Raw genomic sequence first — 14,740 nt, forward strand, 5'->3', positions numbered from 1 at the left:
TAGTTAATTTGTTTAATGAAACTGGACAATCATATGAAGCTGTTCGTTTCAATGTATTAACTGCAGACGGGAATTCCAACTTCAGCTGTGAACTATTTAGTGGTGAAAAGCCGATAAAACCTGGCGTAATGTTCGGGTCGTTTCCGCTAATAATTGTCATATTTGTTTCGCGATAGTTTTGATAAAACAAAAGTTCCAGCCGTTTTTTGTATCCATACACTCTCCACAGGGCCATGTAGAGCAGACGGGATTTTTGTAACATTTATAACGTTACTATAAACTAATTATGACAATTAAATGAAGCACAGAGTAATGATGCAACCACCCCGGCGACCAATTTCTTTACGATTTTTTTAGGATGAGATGAGATCGACATATACAGAGCAAACGCCAGAAAGCTGGCTTTGCCGCAAGATACACGCTGTCAACGCGACTTTTTCTACGCACCCTGTCGACGTTCGCAGCTACTGATCGGAACCTAGCCTGTAACACTTCCCCTTAAAAACGTTCACAGAGACACTTTGCTTACTTGCAGGAATGCGAATGCATTTTATTTTAAGCTGTGCGATCCTCAATGTAGGTCCGTCGCGGTTGTGTCACCTCCTATTTCGACAATAGAGAGTTTTAGCATAGCGGCTCCCGTACGCTACGCTAAGGTTAGCGGGTAGCGGGACCGGCCTGCGCATGCGCGCGCGGGGAGTGCGAGGAGGTTGCCCCTCAGCGGAGGGAAAGAGCGGGCATGGCGAAGGCAGGCCGCGCGGAACTAATCCACCCTAGTGTCACTATATACGGTTTTTAGTGACTCTTATTTAGTGACTCTAATCCACCCCACCGTGACGAATTTGCTCTCCCCAGTCGCGCCCCGCTACCCGCCGTCGTAGCGTTAGCGGACGGAGCACGCTATGCTAAAACTCTCTAATGTCTTAGTCATCCCAGGGATACGTCTGGCGTATAATCTACGTGTCGTAACGGTTGAGGAGGCGTCGATTAGGATTCGTTCTAGCGGCAGCGAGAACTTGCGTCTTCGTACGCCTTGCCTAATTTTTTGTTCGTTTGCATCTTCTTGCGAGCCCCCGCACCCCCCCCCCCCCCCCCTCTTTGTGGCCGCCCACGTTTCACAGCTCCCGCTGAGAACTGTGGACCTGAGTACCGGTCTGAGTACCGGTCTGAGTACCACAGCGCACTCACTGGCCATTTTTCAGGCGTATAGCGTGTTTGACAGCTGGCACTCCATCGGCTCCGAATTATGCATTTCCTGATCCAAATACACCGTGTTTTCTTCCATTTTATTTTCTTTGCGGGGCGTGCAATTTTTGGAACCATATCTCGCTCGCACTGACCCCCAACTCCATATTTTTGCGTAATTGAGTATTTAATGCTTCCGCAGTGATGATGTAAAAAAAGCCATGCGGCCCCTGGACTCGCTTGTGCGCTGTGGTAGGTAACTGTTTAGGGTGAACAGAAATTGCTTACATTCAAACCAAACATATAAAAGCTAAATTACTTCTCAGATGGGACCTGAAATCAGTAACGAAAAGTTCATGTATTTTAGGTATTCATACCACTCACAGTGCTTATTGCGCTTCCCAGTAGGCACCGAGATACCTTTAAGAACGAAATAAACACGGAGTACATCGAAGTTAAACTCTGTTTGCTGCCGCTGAAAACGAAAACGTAATAGCATAACGCAGATGTGCCACGGAGATTACGACGTCACTCAGGAATCCTTCAACATAATTCACTTCCAGCGTTTTTCAGTCTCAACCGGTATTACGACCTATAAAGATTGATTCGAATGCCAGAAAAACCTGCGGCCACCCGTTGTCTCAAGTTAATAGCCTTGGCTGTACAGAATTGAATTAAGACCGTACGCCAGCATAAGAAATAACAATACCTGTTTCTGATGTGAACATCATTTAAACGCGGGAATTTTCGCTACCGCGGTATTATCGGAAAGGCATAGTCGGTTCTGTGGAGCGTAGTGCGGGACAGCGCATGTGAAATAACCCCGTCTTGTCGCCACCGTAGCTGACATAAAGGCATCACCAGGTGCTTTAATATTACTTTCCGTTCGTAAAAGTAGCTATGGCCGTTTATTTGTGCCATACGGAGCGCAAAACCTGTCAAAAGCCATTTCGCGGACCGGCGCAGCACGGACGGCTGTTGCTTTCAACCATCGGCTCCGCGCGCCGCGGTGCGGCGGAAAGCGCTGAAACGGCCCCTCCGAAATTACGCTCTCTCCGGCCGAATGGGACGGCCGGAGCAACGCCGCGCCGCCGGCAGCCGATCGCGGAGGCCGTGCCCCGACCGTGATGACTGGCGGCGGCGCCCGCTTGGGGCGCTGCTGTGCGAGAGGGTGCATCTGCGCGCCGTCCGCGCAACGTTCCGCGCGCTCCCCAAGCGCTGCGAAGCTTCAAGTTAGCGGAGTAGCGCGAAGCGGGCGTTTACTTTTTCCGTGTATTTGGAGCGTTCGTTACAAAACGCCATGCTATATAAGAACTACGTGAGTGTGTTTAGAATGCACGCATTTTGTTAAACCCAATGTAGATAAATGTGTGGCGTAAACTTCGCCGTCTCCTCCCGCCCTCAAAAAACTTAACTTGTCAGTAACCACCCAAACGATTTTTTATTTATTTTGCTTCTGAGAGCAGAAATATCACAGGCAGTTTGAAACACCACATGGCTTGCATTCTGCCAGAGATGAAGTGAAAACTAAATAGTAATGACAAGTATGTCAAGCAAATAACCGGACACTAAAGCAACGTTTGAGATTCAGAATAAGTGCCGTAATTGCTGCGCTGCGCTGATTATTCAGGGCTGGTGACGTTAGTTTGCGACCCTCTCTCAATCAAAGGAGATAAGATAACATGTGCGGCAATATCAGAGGTGAAATAGAAAACATAATAATATGGCAGTGACATTTAAAGCGACACCTTCAATTTGTTTAAAATGAACATGGATATTTGTAGATGTCTCCAAAGGACGGTCGTTGCCGAAGACATAATTAACAACCTACAATTCACCTATTACGGCATTAGATAACAACACAGAACATGAATTATATTTCAGAACTCCTGTCGTAATGACAATAATACTGGCGTTCGAAATCTCAAAGCAGCTATTGTGCTTCACCAGGCAGTAAATTAAAAACATTGATTGTTATATCTGCTACTTTAAATTGTTTTTCACGAAGGGCCTGACCAACAATATAAACCACGATTTATTACACGTTAACCAATTCCAAAAGTTTCCTCGTGATTCAACTAACCTACTTACCAGATAGCAGTGTGATCTTAAGAATCGACCTTCGGGCGGCCTTTTTAAAGCGTGCCCAAACTATTCCCCTCTTTAAAATACTGTTCGCCTTTGTCAAGACGGCGCGTGCATTACAAAAGGAGCTGTCAGTCCCTCGTCACATATCCGCCGCCTTGGCGACACTCAAGGCCCATAACGACTGTGAACTTTACTGCGTGCTCTCTAACTTCTCCGGACGCGGCGACGCCCCTTTCATTCATCTTTGGGCCCTCGAATGACGTCGCAGCGACCGTAACACACCGCTGACCAGGACGCACCCGCGCTAATGTGCCTATACCCGCGCTTTGCAAGCTCTAATGCGGTAATTACCTCCGGAAACTGATTGATTGATTGTAGGGTTTTAACGCGCCGACGCAACGCAGGCGATGAGGCGCGCCGTAGTGGAGGGCTCCGGATTAATTTTGACCACCTGGGGATCTTTAACGTGCGCCGAAATCTCGTACACACGGGCGTTTTTGCTTTTCGCCTCCATCAGAAAAGCGGCCGCCGCGGCCGGGAATCGAACCCGCGACCACCTCCGGAAACTAGAAAGACTACCGCCGAAGCCACAAGGCACCTTTGCCGTCACTTCGACCTAAGTTAACTGACATTGACAACCTTTGTCTGCATGTCTAGGATTATCTCTATCGGCTAGACGAGAGTCCCTGGCCTTCATGGTCACACGATGAAAAGCGGATTATCCATGGGGGGGAGGGGGGAGGGGGCGTTCAAATGAACCGGGCCTTTCGTGCTTAGGGAGCTTGGTTGGCAGACAGTGTTTCAAACAAAGTTTGGGCCTCCTGCTGATTTCCCTATTAAAACAGGGATTATCTATTACAAAATGAATGCTTCGAAAAGGCTGTTTACTATAAGTCAGCTCACAGTGCATCAGTCTGAGGGGAAAACGTTGCAATCGCCCAGAACCGTGCATCGCGTACAGCGAAGAAGCTAGTTTAGCTGACGGACACAGATAGCAGCCAGACTGAAATATGAGCAGCTGCGGTCCAACAATTTCGGAACGCACATAGCGCACAGAGAGCAGTTTCTGTTTGAAACCCGTTTTAATGCACTGAAAAAAAAAATAACTGGAAATAAGGTAACGCGCAGAGGTTTCTATGCTATATCATGTTTTCATGATAGCGTAAACAACTCCCAATTAAATACTTATACGATATGGAATTCTCTGATTATGGAAGGACTCCGAAGGGGTGGTGGTTTGATTTTTCGTTCGGATTCAGCGGTTGGGTCGGGATGTCCTGCGCCCCCCCCCCCCCCTCTTAATTTTTGTATTTATTTTCCCAAGTAGACGACCCCTGAGGTCGTAGAAAAAGTGTAGTTGATGATTTTTTTTCTATTGGGGTGTATTTTGGTTTCTTGAAATTTTGTCTGTACAAAAATTATTGACGCCAATATAACAAAATATGTGTTACTTCTACCAATCATGCATTTTTGTGGAAATGCAAGGCACAACTTTTGGGTCATTCTCGCTATTTTTAATGCGTATTCGCATCTTCCTTTTTCGAGCTTTTTTAGTTCAGGCCTATAAGATGCATATTTCTCATGTGTAAATTTTTGTAAAATTTATATTTTTTTATTTTTTGGTTTTTCAGTATTTTGTCGGTGCAATTATCTCTATTCATGCTAAATAACGTTTTAGTGTGTTAGTGCCACCAATTACGAATTTTTTTGCAAATGCAGGGCGTTACACGTACGGTCCCTGGTAGGGGGGGGGGGGGGGAGGAATTGGTACTCGTCAGTGCTGTGTTGTGCAATGAGTGAGTGCCTTGGTTCACGGCCAATCGGGCTGGAAGCTTTTCGAGGACTTCTCAAGTCTTCTGGCGGCGTTCTTATTGATGTAACGCATCCAGGCCCGCCTTCACTTGCTAGTTGCGTGTACACGTTATATGTGTGTATGTAATACGTTACTTCAATCATTGTAGCGATTTCGTTCAATGGTCGTACACCGAAGTATCCTCGCAGTTTGCTCTTATTAAAGATTGGAACTGCTTTTCCCCAGTTCCGAGGAGCCTGCAGGCACTGGACATTGCAAAAAGTATCCGTCCGAATCTGGCTGGCACATATTTTCCGATAAGCTTGGCAGTTTATTTCATATTCGAGCAACGAAGGCTGCTCTTCTGTGACGGACATGGCGAAACTTCTAATCCGTGAAAATTTTGAAGGTTCATTCCCAGATGTTCATGTTGCTGCTACATTTTTTTTTGTGCTTTTCGGTAACTAATTTCACTCGCGAAGGTCATTCAGCCAGCTGAAAGCGATCAAAAACCACTTAGATCAGTGGTGACTGACAGCTGCCTCAGCGATTTGTCGCTGCTCAGCGTGGGGACGGAGATTCTTAAAAGCGTCAATGATGAGGATATCATCAAGAAACTAGCGAGTGAAACGGAAACGCTTGTAGAAACATGCAGAACTTTTTATCTATTCTTAAAACACGAATAAAAACAGAAAGCATGCTAATACGTACACATATATGCCCCATTTCAAGGTTGGATTTCGGCGAAACGCGCGTAAGGTATAGAACATTTTGTTTATTTATTTAGTAATTTAAGAGCAAAAGAGCCGCATGCAATAGGAATGTGTTTCTTCTGTTATATATATATATTGCCTGCAAAAATGTAAATCTTTTATTACCAGTGAACTATGTTTTATTATTAAAATATTTTTGAGATGTTCGGTATCCATCTCATTTGCTGTAAGCGCCACTTTTTCTAAAAAATTTAGCTCCCCGCAGGTTCAGAATATTTTATTAATAAACCATTCAAATTAAATTTCGCGCTCAGTCGGCATATACAATATACTGCCTTAGGAGAGCTTAAATTTGGGTTTCTGGATGAAATCACAAAATAGCCAGGCGATTGGTAGCTTATTTACTGTAAGGATGGGCGAACAGTTTCTGAAAAAGGACTACCTGTTTACTTCGGCAGTGCTCACACGCCGCCGACCAAAGCGTGGGCTGCCGAATACGCCGCCGCGACAGAGGAGCTTGGCGGCTTGCATGCACCCTCTCGCCGAGCAGCGCTCCTTGCGGCCTCTGCGCGCAGTCATCGCCGGCGGGGCCACCCTCTCCCGTAGAGAATGCGCGCGCTCCGCACACTAGCCAGTATATTCTAGGCACTATTCGCCCCGAGCGCGAACACAGTCGGCCCCTGGCGGCAGCGGGACGAACCGCTCCTAGTGTGGATGGCGCTCTCGCATCGTCTGCTTTTTCACGTTGCGTGCGGCGCAAGACGCGTGCTGCACACGACAAAACAACCAATATGTGTGCTCGTTAACAAGCAATGACATAGTTACCTCTGCTTGCGCATTTCCTCTAGAAACGCAATAATCAGCGGCCGTTGCGCGTTAATGCGCTGGTTTAATTCCACGAAACATCTTCGCCCTGGTCACCGCTTGAGTGTGAAACGTGTTATAAACATTGCGTCCACACATTGCACTTTTCGTATTGTTGAGTGCAGTCGTCTGCCGTTTCGGGAGCGTCGAAGGGTGCTTTTTGAAGGTGGTGGTGATTATTTAAAGGATAAAAGTTTAGTACGCGAAACGGGTAAGAAGCGACAAGACCTGTGCATACGCGTGCAAATTCCACAGCCTTGTAAAATTGCGCTTTGTCCTTATAGAAAGAAGAAACAAACAAAAACATTTACACTGCACACGACCCGTGCGCTATCGCCCATACATTACCGGACACGTATTTTACACCCGCAAGCGCCTGTGTGATCGTGTCCTTCCCGTACCTTTTCTAAAATAAATACCATTTTTGGACAGTCGTTGTTTATACTGAGGAGGAGGAATAAACATTTATTCAACTGTATCGAGTTGCTAATTTTACGTATTATTTAAAATACGTTTCTATGGATGCGCAAGACTATTTAGGGGGGATTTTTCGGTAAAATTAAGCAGTTGTGAGTTTGCGTCTGTCATGTGGCATTTCGTGTGTCATTTTCATATATATCATTTTCAAATCCGACATGAATCACCTTGTCCAGAAACGTGTCTCACTCAGCATAACCAAATGCCTAATATGGTCACGTCATAACCTCTTAAAGGTGGACCGAAGTTCAAAGAAAGAGGAGAAAACGCGTAATATAATGCACGTTGTTGCCCACATGTGTGAGGGGTGGGTGCCATGACTCGCTGTTTTTTTTTTTTTTTCCACAATGCTTGCTTTCAATACAATTTTGAAAAAGGCGAGCCACAATTCCTGGACAATCCCGGAACTGCTTTTTCACCACTACAGAACACGACGCCATAGTGTAGTTTCGATTGTAAGTAATACTGATAACCATAGTTTGGCTTTTCGCGCGCGTTACATGTGTTCTCTTCTCGCTGCTCTTGCAACGTTGGCAGCACCCCCCCCCCCTCTTCCCGAAAAAAAACTAATTACACAGAATTTAATTTTTTAACAAATCCTCAAGAATTAAATGCCAAGACAAAGGCGACATTCAGTTTAGAAAACAAAGTAGTTACCGGGAACCCGTTCCACTGATTCGCAACGTGAAATAAAAAGGAAATGTTTTTCTACATCTGCAACAGCGCAACTTCATTTATTGCCATCTTTAGGGTTCGTAAGCGACCTTATACGCAAGAATGCAAACACATCTCGCTGTTGCAGGCACCTGTTAGATTTTAAAAGGAACGCAAATGGTCAACAGAGCAGCCGTAACAGAAAATTTGTGCTCACTGTGAGGCCCCAGAAGCTTGGTTTGCACACTGTAAACCTGCTTGTCACTTTGCGAAAAACCTAGCTAAACATAAGATGTTGATTGCACTGCGTGCGTTGACAATTCAATTCGCAAGTTCACTTGCGACGAAAGCCGTAAATAAGTGATACGAAACCGCTATTCATCAAACCTTCCTTCAGAGTCGCTAAAATTTCATTTAAAAGACCCGTTAGAGCGGTTACATTTATATCTCTGCGCTGATCAAAATTCAGTAATTTTATGTTGCCTTTTCAACGCAGAAAAAATATCGTAAGCTCGAAAGAATATCAGAGATCGAGGCTTCCTGATTTGTTTCTATTTATGCTTTTATTGAAGGCTAAAAAGCCATAGTCTGGAAATATCGAGCTTGCTACGAGCCACAGCGTACAAGTTCATTGTCACAATTACGGCCATTCTGAGATTCCCGATGAGTCGTCGCTTTTTTTGGCGTAGTAATGAAAACTGACCGCCGCTTCCATGCTATACATTGAACGTTGAGGAACCGAACTACAGCATACCACTCTTGTTTGCACATTTCGTGCTCACATACGGCGGGAAAAAGGCACGAAGCGCGCCCACAGTGTGCATTCTTACGGGCCGCTCAGCGGAGCATCCACACTAGCAGCGCGACGCTGTCGCCACCTACATGTCGAGCTCGCGGCGAATAGGTGCGGGGAGCGGCGCGCACCCGCGCAGCCACGGCGAGGAGGCGGAGCGAGCGCGGTCACGTGGTGAAGTGACGTCACCGCGCCGTTGCTACCGACGCTCCTCTCCGCTCCACGCCGTTGCTAGGGAGAGGAGGACTGCAGACGCCGCCGCCGCCGCCGCCGCCGGCGGTGGAAGGTTTGGGGTCGCTTATACACCATTTTCCATAAGCAGCCGGGAAAGGGGGAAAATACTCTCAAACCAGTTCTCTCGGCGGCCGACCAGCGTTGCCTGTGCGCGCTGGGCTGTTAAAATCGCCCGGCGCGGTGTGTTCCGCTGCGTAGTTCAGGAGTATTTCGCACCGTGTGCTTAGTTTTTGCGGAACTTTCAACTGTTTTAGCCAATGCTGCGATGCCGTTCAAGGCGCAAACGTCGCTTCCAGCACGGCGCGGTGGTGGGTTATTGAACAACCAGAGAAAGTGATCACAGTCGCTGACAGCACGCATGTGCACGACACTGCCTGGAGAAAATGCACTGCGGTGGCGGCGTGTTTTTGCTGCATCGCCTCCCAACGTACACCGAGTTGAGATATCGGTGGATGCCGTTGATAAATCGCAACGACTTTGTACCAACGACCAACTCCAGGGTTTGTTGGGTGCTCTTGGACGGCAAGCAGACGGAGCAAAATCCATTTATTACACGCAAGGCTGCGACAGGGAACGGAACCCCCTGAAATGGTGGAAACAACTTTATCTTTTACAATACAGCATTGATTGATTGGTTGATTGATTAATTGATTCATTATGGTGTTTAACGCCTCAACGCTTCATGGGTGATGAGGCGCGCCGCAGTGGAGGGCTCCGGATTAATTTTGACTACCTGGGGATCTTTCACGAGCGCCGATACAATACAACATTACAATAACTTCTGGTTCCTTGTAGTCAATTTAAAATACCATATATTGTTTGTCATTACAGCCGATTGGCATTAAACAATCCCCTTTTCATTTAATCTACCCTTTAAAATCACGGCGTTTTGTTTACTTTTTTTCAGGCCAACGCATTACACTGCCAAACGATATGAAAAGATAACTTTCTCCATCGCACACTGCTGGTCGATAGCAGGATAAGCAAGCAGCCAAATGTGGAAACGCAGCTAGCGATACGCGTGAACGCTGCATTTGGAAAATAGCTCAACCTGTTCACAACGCGGTCAAAGGAAAATCTTCTAATCCTTTTGCGTTGCCACGGAATCTAAAGTATTACAATTACAAAACAGTTACTGCTGGTCGCGTAAAGCATTTGTGGTGCAAGCAGCGGTTTCACAAAGGTGGGCTCCGAGCGAAAAGCCACATGCGCTGCGCAGAGTTAGTTCAATCATGATCAACCAATATTAACTCGCCCGAACTTTGACCCTAGCTTCTGCTCAACCTTCGATTAGTAAGTTGACTGGTTGTGCGGTCGTGTTATTTTTCCGCCCAGGTAACTTCGTTTTGTCAGTAACCTTCATAAGTATAGTTAAGAAAGATTATATTGCATTGCAATGTCAACAGCGTAACAATCGCCTCGTCGAAAGTCCATCGCGAGCACGGATCACCGTGACCCACATATGCTGTGCGCGCTCCGCATTCGACGTCCGCGCTTCCGTAAACATGACTAATCGGTGAACATAACAAGCACGGTGGCATTGAAAACACGTATGTACTCCCCGATATCGATTTCAATGTCAGTCGGTGCCATACCGGAACGTTTGCATCGCGGAACTGCGGAGCACCAGCGGCACCACCACCACACTGCTACTACTGCTAGCAACAGCCGGAGTCGGCATTTTCCACTCTGGCAGCACATTCGGACCTAAAATCCGTACGCAGATGATGAAAACAAAACAGAACACACACACACACAAGCACTGCAACCGCTAACTTAACGCCAAACCACTACGGTTCACTCGGTAATGCACGGATACCGAGCAGACGCACGCCAAGAACGGCGCACTTAACAGCCCAGCGCGGAGGTTTCGGCGGTCGCTTCATAGACGGCGCTAGCGGTCCGGTCAGAAAAAGCAAATGGCGGCGCCCACCTCTAGCAAGGAAAATGGTGTATAAAGTGCATTCGCACTTAAAACCCTTGCGCAGTGCATGCTGCTCATCACAAGGAATCTATTCCTGGAAGATGGGCCATGATCGGGTATGTGCTGGCCGAATGAAAAAAAAAAACGGGTCTAATGGCTGTAGGTGGTAAGCCGACCTGCTGAGCTGTATTTTGACAAGTTTCACGCCGCTTACAAGAGCTACGAGAGCTACGAACAGACGTCACTCAAGCGTAAACTTGGGCCAGTGATAGTATATACATGCCTAATAGTCTCTTTAGCCGCTTAGGGGCCACAGCGCGCTCTACGGGCTACCCCAAACCAGCAATGAGTTGAGTTGACACAACTGCTTGCCCAAAGAAAGAAAAAAAAAACAATTCAGGAAACCTTCATGTGATGGCCCTCTAAGCCTTGGACGGTACGTTGCTTTGGAGCGGGAACGTATCGGTGGATGGTAAGACGGAGCTCAGGGTGAGAAGAATAAGCTGAAAGTCAAGCCGGGCGTGAAACACGTTCTTTCCGCGAGGTGGAGCTTTGTAGTAGGCCAGCTTAGTGGATCTAAGCCAGGAAAAGCAGGCAATCTTCAAACATCGCTCCCAGCGAATGCTGAGCAGCCCTGAACTTCGCACTCCACAGTGTCCCCGTGTCGCCCTACTGGCAGCTAGGGCTGTGTGGATTCGCCGGTCCGTAATGTGAGCAGTGCCGGTCCTTATGTGGTAGAACCACACTCCGAGTACGGGGAGTACAGGTCGGGTTCCCCTTCGTTTCGTGCAGGGCCTTCCGCTCTGCCTCCGCCTGGCCAGTGGCACCATGGAGGAAGAAAAAGTTAGGAGACGGCATGACGTCACGCAGCTAGCCTTTGCAAGCCCAGCTCCGTTGAAGCCGCTCCCTCCGCCGTTTCTCTTTCTCATGCCGCCGAAGTCGGCCCAGCACGTGACCTCCATGGTCGGGTGGGCCGGCGGCGGCGGCGGCGGTCTCTTCGACTCCGGCGCTTCTCCAGTGTTTGGTTGGCGGTAGCTTTTCCCCGTCCTTCCTGCATTTGTCTGCTCGGTGATCTCATGCTCGCGTGCGGGCAGGAGTGCCGCGTATGTGTGAGAGACAAAAGCCGTGGGAAAAAAACCAACATATATCAGGCTTCGCGACAACGGGCAGCAGAGTAGTTTCGAGCAGACGAAATTGAAGAGCTCGCGGCGGCGGCGCGATGGGGTCACGTGGTGCAGTGACGCCTGGGCCGACTTCGATTTTACTTTTTATGTACAGGCTTCACGTTTCTGCGGTAGCGCCGTCTCCTAACTTTTTCTTCCTCCATGAGTGGCACCACCTCTGTCGGTGTAACCTTTCGAGTCTGCATTAGCGGACTGTAGAGTCCTGCTCGGAGCTCGCCGAGACTGTCTTGCACGTGGACGATTCTGTGGTCTTCCTTGTTACCTTGCATCCCCGCATGTCCGGGGTTACATCGGTACTGATAATTTAGGTCACTCGTTGTATACCATGAAACAATAGCCGCACTCTAGCTTCCGACCATTGGCTCTGGAACTTGAGTGCGGCTAGTTTTGCATAATCTAGGCTTGGGATAGCGTCAATGAATCGGCGTAGATTGATGTTTTATAGGAGTACAGAGGGTAATTTTATGTACAGGTGCCGTCATAAGTAATGGGAACAAGGATTTGTGAATATCACAAAATCATTGTCTTACTGGCTTTACGGCAGACATTACCGGTTTAGTAAGCTTTTTCTATTAGGGAAGACTCATTTAAATGCATACCAATGCAGCCAGGCAGTTTCCAGCAGAATAAATTCCTGTAAATGTACCAGACCGTGTTCCAACTACTTTTGACGGCACCTGTACTCCTGCGTGTTCAATTAAACAGAATACCGGCGTTCAGCGCGGCTTCTGGGCGCCACATTTTGGCGCATAGGAGATCACCGCGTTTAACGTTCAGCTAGCTGCAATAGCCTCGGCGACTGAAACCCAAATGCATATTTTCTACGGCTGTGCCCGAGTAGACTTGCAGCGTCTACGACTTTCTGTGTTACAGAAGTTCTAGAAGGCGGTTTTCTGTGCGTTGGTTTTTGGAGTGTGCTTTCAAGCTGCGCTTTGCTTTTAGAAAGTTTCTCTACCTAGGAACGTACGGTAGTTCTTAAAGCCTTAAAAGTGGTACCCCAGAACTTTCCACAACGCTACGTGATAAGTGCAAGGCCAGCTTGATTTGAATCTAGCGCGAGTGAGCTGGACGAAGTTGACGGCGGGATGCCGCTGGCAGGTAATAAACGTATACTCTTTCGTTAGTTCCATTAACGTGCATTTCTAATTAATATATATGTGAATTTCTAATTAATATATCATTGTTTTTCTCTATTGTACACAGACATGTTTTGCCTAAAATGTGCCCGGGATTTTTTTTGTTTGTTGTTGTTGCAAAATGTTTCCATGTATAAACTTGCTCACCGCTTCGAGTGGTCGGGCGATTTGGTAGGCCACACATACCGCTCGTTTACTGGCACTGCTGTTGCGGAATGTTTTTCTGCAGCTGTAAACTCTCCGTGAGCTGAAATCGGCTTCATTATAGCGACGCGAAAGATCGACGCCAAGAAACCTGCCTGGGTGCCGCCACAGTGTACGTACATCGCGTAAATAAAATATAACACGCGTTCGACTTGTCTTATCCTTGTACACTTCGGGATGTAAACTCGTGTACGTCAGAGATAACGCGCGCAAAAGCATGCTACCACCCACAAGCCTATTAGGCGAAACACTACCTCTTCAGCAGTCATGCCTGGAGTTTGAGCAGTGGCACCATGGATAGCTTGGACCAGCTTCGGTGCTTCGTGAAAGTCCGGATGGTTTTAGGGGCGAAGCCCCTTAGGGGCCTCGGGCTGTCGGCGTCTCATGTCGCCGGCGTCTCATGTCGTCGTAGTATCATGTAGGCATGGTACTAAAACACCGGGACACTAGTTTTCCAACGCCTCGCGCTAGAACGTTTTCTATGCGTGGCCAAAAACGCGTACTATAATAGAACACACCGGGACACTCGCCTTCCAACGCTCCGTGCTAGAACGCTTCGTGCTTCAAAGACACGAGACTTTTACAGCAAAGCTGTATACCTCTACCACCCAACGGTTTCATTTCCGTGGGCTTAAAACGCCAGGGCGCCAAGAATACACTTATAAACTGCATGCTTCGCCCATCCCCAGGTTTCACGTTAGTTGAGATGGCCCGGGAATTTTTTTTTTTTTTTTTTTTCTGGCGCTGTTTCGCACCTCATGAAATTTTCTTGGGGACCTGCTTCTGAAAAAAATTCTAGAATACCTAAGCTTCCCTTATGATGTAGCTAATGCGAAAGCATCAGTGTTGCACTGTGGAACGATTATGCCGGTATTGCATGCGCCGTCATGTTTCACGGCTGCTATTCATACAGACGGTTCAGAGTCCATCACCGCATGCACGGCCTCAATGAAATTCGTAGAACAAGTGTTGCGTAGAAGGTAGCGCGTTGTACGGTTGGTGCCTACAGCTCCACGTGTCCACTGGTGGGCATGTGTCTTATCATCATCATCATCATCATTATCATTTTCTACCTGTTTCGGTTACTATATGGCTGAGAGGCTTGGCTCATCGGCCCTTTTAGCCCCTCTATTAGCAGGGCCGTACTACTGCTACTGGTCGATTTACCAGGCTCAAGTTTGTCCTGTACTACTCGATCAGTACATGTCTCTAACGAATGTTGCGAAGTCAAAGGTCACGGTCCTTTCACCAGATTCGCCTTTCGTCAGCTAGAAACGTCGGGATTTAATGGTCCACAATAAAGACAAAAAAAAAAAAGCTTTGGTGGCCCAGGGTTTTGTGCTCTGTTAGCATTCCAGAGGACTCTGGTTCGAGTTTTACGCAGCAATGTTGATCTTTTATCAACATAATTGACCAGTGTTTTTCGCATTATAATAGCTGGGAACCCCGAAATGTTAAGCGCACGTTCCGGCCAGCTCATGCGCGAACGTCG

The sequence above is a fragment of the Haemaphysalis longicornis genome, unplaced genomic scaffold (genome assembly GCF_048455015.1).
Source record: "Haemaphysalis longicornis isolate Haplotype H1 unplaced genomic scaffold, Haemaphysalis longicornis Haplotype H1 scaffold_58, whole genome shotgun sequence".
Classification (NCBI taxonomy): domain Eukaryota; kingdom Metazoa; phylum Arthropoda; class Arachnida; order Ixodida; family Ixodidae; genus Haemaphysalis; species Haemaphysalis longicornis.